Source organism: Marmota monax, unplaced genomic scaffold (genome assembly GCF_021218885.2).
Source record: "Marmota monax isolate L192 unplaced genomic scaffold, Marmota_monax_Labrador192_F-V1.1 WCK01_AAM20220418_F8-fsc00014, whole genome shotgun sequence".
Classification (NCBI taxonomy): domain Eukaryota; kingdom Metazoa; phylum Chordata; class Mammalia; order Rodentia; family Sciuridae; genus Marmota; species Marmota monax.
The window spans coordinates 17,822,501-17,826,781 of NW_026695222.1; the positions used below are offsets into that span (position 1 = coordinate 17,822,501).

The 4,281-nt window shown below is 61.1% G+C and overlaps 2 long non-coding RNA genes across 2 annotated transcripts in view; one reads left to right on the forward strand and one right to left on the reverse strand.

Moving 5' to 3' along the window:
• The window catches only part of LOC124085960 (uncharacterized), a 7,272-nt gene extending 6,349 nt beyond the window's left edge, over positions 1–923 (reverse strand). The window contains exon 1 of the long non-coding RNA XR_006849642.2: positions 167–923. This is a non-coding gene — a long non-coding RNA (uncharacterized LOC124085960). The remainder of the gene's footprint in view (positions 1–166) is intronic.
• Positions 1–3,953, forward strand: part of LOC124085959 (uncharacterized) — a 17,768-nt gene extending 13,815 nt beyond the window's left edge. Inside the window, exons 2-4 of the long non-coding RNA XR_006849639.2 lie at positions 494–559; positions 1,323–2,244; positions 3,343–3,953. This is a non-coding gene — a long non-coding RNA (uncharacterized LOC124085959). The remainder of the gene's footprint in view (positions 1–493; positions 560–1,322; positions 2,245–3,342) is intronic.
• Positions 3,954–4,281: the final 328 nt, after the last annotated feature.

The following is a 4,281-nucleotide window of genomic DNA, read 5'->3' on the forward strand; positions in this document are numbered from 1 at the left end:
CCCCGTGTGCACACGCGTGTCCCCCACATGCTTCCTGCTGCCGCGTGTCCCCCCTGTGTCGCCTCTCTGCTCTCCAAGGGGCACTCCCATTCAAAGTTCTGCTCATTCAAAAAACAGAGCGTCATTTCCCCCAAGTTGCTGGCTCTGGCTCGGGAAGCTCTATTACCTCTGTAATAAGAAAAGTGCCGCCGCCGCCGCCGCCGGGTGGGGAGCCCAGCGGTGTCCTTGCTGACGCCAGGCCCGGCCCTGCGGCCCTGCGGGGGGAGCGTCGGTGGGTCTCTAGCCCTCGGTCCGCTTATCCTCTCTCCTCTTCTCTCTCCTTTTCTCCCTTGGAGATTTCTGGAATCCCCTGTCCCTGCTCATGCTGGAGCCTAAAGAAAGGAGCTGCGTGGCGGAGTGAGTGTGTCGGGGGCTCCTCTGCAGCCGGCTGGGCTTTGTTCCCTGCGTGGACAATTTCGTTCTCTTAGAAATGACACTTATTGTTTTCCTGCAGCTTCCCATGGAGGACACGTTGGCTGCAGAGCAGGCCGAGAAGGCCCAGATGCACGTGCAGAGGAATGTAAGATAAAATCCCTGCAATCCCACCTCCCAGACGCAGAGAAAGGGGCCGCGGGGACGGGGACATTGGGGACTGGGCACCATCTCTTTTTGTATCTGTGCATCTCTCCTTTCTCCATGGGCACCTTTGTGGATTCCGTTTCGCTCTCTTCTCGCTTATTCACCCCTCAACAGCACTTGGGGACCCTGCTTGGGCTGCCCGGTGCATCTTGTCAGCCTGTCTGACGGGCTTTGTCTGAAAGCTCCGTCCATCCCACATCCCTCTCCCCGGGCTGTGTGAACTGGGGGGCTGAACAGAGGTCCTGAGCAGAAAGAAATAACTGGAGGGGAAGAAAGACCCCTCCTCCCTCCCCTCTCTCTCCCGCCCCTCCCTCTGGACGCAGGGACAGGGGCTTAAGTCCCCCAGTCCCTTGTGCTGTCCCACCTTTGTTCTCAGTTCTTAGGGACAGACAAGAGGATAAGGGCGCTGGGGCTGGGGTGGAGGGCACGGCCCCCCCGGGGTACACAGGACGGGGCTCTGCAGTGCTTCCCTGTGGGCTGGGAGCTGGGGGTGGACAGGGTGGAGGAGGGGCTTCACACTTGCCTCATCCCGGGCTGCTGGAAGGTTCCAGGTTCGAGGCTCCTGGGGGGCAGGAGTGGGGCAGTCTGGACCCTGCCCGCCCCTTTGGGAAGCTGGGCTTGGTCCCTGCATGTCTGACTGTCCCTGCGCCTCGGCCTCTCACCCTGACACAGTAGACAAGCCCGTGGCTCAAATCTTGCCACAGTCCTTAGGCAAACGACGTTCCCGGAGCCGTCTTCACCTGCAAAGTGAACAATAAGCGCTTTGAGACTAACCGCCTCGGCTCACAGGAAGAGGCTCCACCCGCACAGGCGTGCACAGGTGCTGGCCCTGCAGCTGGGGGGCCCTGTGTGTCTCCCCTCCCCCACGCTGGTCTCAGTGGCTTCGCTCTAGGCCCATCTCCCCCCACCCCAGTGGGGCTCTCCACCCTCACGGACCCCTGTCCCTGGCCCCTGAGGGCTGAGGCACCTGGGGCCCTGCCTGACCTCTGTCTTCCGCCCCCTAGGCTTGAGCAGCACTGCTTCCTGCCACTCTGTCCCCAGAACACCTCCCTGAAGTCCCTGTCCTCTCTTTCCCCTTATCCTGGCCTGGTCTCTGTTGGTGCCCTCCCAACCCTGGCGTAGTCTTGGAGGTTTCCAGACCTCAGTGGGAGCCATGGGGTGGTGGGTGGTGGTGTGGGAGGGACAGTGATCAGAGGGAAGGGTGACTGTGAGGGTCTCGTGCTGTCATGACGTCTCAGCCTACAGTGACCCAGAACCAGCTCTGCCCCCTCTCCGCCCCCAGCCCAGCTGTGGTCGCACAGGAGGGGCGTTGCGGGGGCGGGGGGCTCAGTTCCCTGCTGTCTGGATGGTGCCCCTCTCACTGGCCACGGTGAGATTGGAGCAGGCACATGCAGGACTCAGAGGGGGGCCTGGTGTGTGGCGCGAGCCTGGACGCGGCTCTGGCTGGGCGGTGGCTCTTTTCACTGTCTAACCTCACAGATGAGGCTCAAGTGTCTGTGGCCACGTCCCCAGCACCTCCCCAGCCCCCGAATGGGCCACTCAAAGCGACTTGTGTGCAGACCTGGCTGGGCAGGCCGAGGGAGGGACAGGTGGAGGCCGCGTGGACACAGGAGCCCCCGCACACAGGTGAGCAGCAGGACTGACCACGGGTGGAGGGACAGTGAATCGACTCCAGAGACCTGCAGTGAGAAGAGAAGGCACAGGTCCCAGGGGTGGCAGACAAAGACCTTGCTGCGCAGACCCGGCCGACACAGACTGGGGCTCACAGGGGACCCTGAGGGGCTGCACCGGGAGCAGGCCAGCTGCGGCGCCTGGCAAATGGCCTCAGGTGCTGGGAGGAGAGGGAGGCAGAGATGGAGACCCCCAGAGGGCAGGGGCGTCCTGGAAAGAGGCGGAGACGGGGCGAGGATCGGGGTGGAGCTATGGGGTGAGTCAGGGTGCTCAGAGAGACTCGGGGACACAGAAGGAGACAGTCAGGGCGTGGTGTAGGTGACATAGCTGGGGAGAGGCCAGAGGAGGGGTGTGCCCGGTGCTCTGAGAGGGGAGCCTGGGCCAACGTCAGGACAAGATGCAGCCGCCGCGAGGGACTCTGGGCTTGATGTCAGGGGCACGGGAGCTGGCCAGGGCCGTGGACAGGGAGTGGTCCTGTCACAGCGGTAGAGTGTGGGTAGAGTGCAGCGGCAAGTGAAGAAGGTGGTACAGAGGGGCCGGGTGCAGCTGGGGAGCAGGGAAGGAGGCAGCTCACCCAGACGTAGCCTCCAGAGGGAATCCGTGGAGGGCCAGAGGGGCAGGGCAGGGCAGGGGCTGGGCGGGCACGGGTTCTTTCTGGAGACTGGGCCTCACACCCAGCCCAGGTCTGGGCAGAGGCAGGCACTCGGGGACCCTGGAGAGTGGCTGGATGGATAAATAAATCGTCTGTTCCACCTGGACACTCCTCGGCATCCTTCAAGGCCCAGTTCACATGACCCCTCCTTGCCTTAGCCTCTCGGATCCCGTCAGTAAGCGGCTCCCTCTCTGGGCCCTTCCACAGTGGGGCCTGTAAAGTGAATCTCAGAGGCCCTGGCCTTTCTAAAGGCAGCAGGTGCTGAGGGCAGAGCAAGACATCACAGCCGTGAGGATGACTAATTCTTACACAGGGCTTACTACATGCCAGAAACGTCCCAAGTGCCTTATGGGTGTCTGCGATGGTCATGAAGACTATTACTGTCTCTGTTTTATATGCAGGGAAACCGCAGCTCAGAGAGGTTAAATTACTTGTCCCAGGTCACACAGCAAATAAGTAGGGGAGGTGGGAAGTGAACCCAGACCGTTTGCCTCCAGGAAAACTATGGGGCTTATGATACGGAATAGATTGTTCAGCCTTTCTCCAGGGCAGTGTAAAGGGCCGACGAGTCTCTTTCTTTTCTGCATTTCTTGCCCTGCCATGGGCCCCTGGGCCCCATCCTGAGCCTCCTCACTGGGCAGCTGCTTCCTAAGTGCTATGAGACCTCAGGGATGAAGACCTCAGGCTCCTCTCCATTGCCTCCAGCCCAGCCCCAGGCTCTGTAGCCCCCGGTTCTCCTGTCCTCATTGGCGCTGAGTGTCACCGCCCCCTGGGGCTGCAGCCAGAACCCCAGTCACATCCTCCTCCTGCTCCTGCCCCCCCCCCTCCTGTGGACTCTCCTGCCATGGGGGGGCAACCCCAGCTCCTCCTCTACTCTCACCCTCCACTCTTGCTCAGACACCTGTAACCTTCCAAAGTCTGTAAACTGTAAACGAAGCTGGTGACAACATGCTCCTCGTGGGGAGTCTCAGGATTAGTCCAATCTTGAAAAGCTGTTGGGCTGGGCTGTTATTAGAGATTAAATGGGAAGCGTTATTAGGGACTTGTTGAAGGGATGAATGGTGGCCGGTGGGGGGCCTCCTCCTCCTCTCCTCTCTGCTTCCCTCCCACCCACTCCTGTCTGCAGGACGAGCCTTCTGGATGTTCTGAAGGATGGCCACACTGGGAGAAAGTCTTGGATCTTCGCGGCGAGGGTGCAGATCTCTCCCATCTTGGAGGAAGTTTCCTCCTGACTCTGTTTCCCTTCCAGCTACGCAGAAAAGCCTGGGAGACTTGCCCTTCCCTTGCAGCACCATTTCTCCCTCCACCTGCGTCCTCTACGCACACTCCCTACCCGTCAA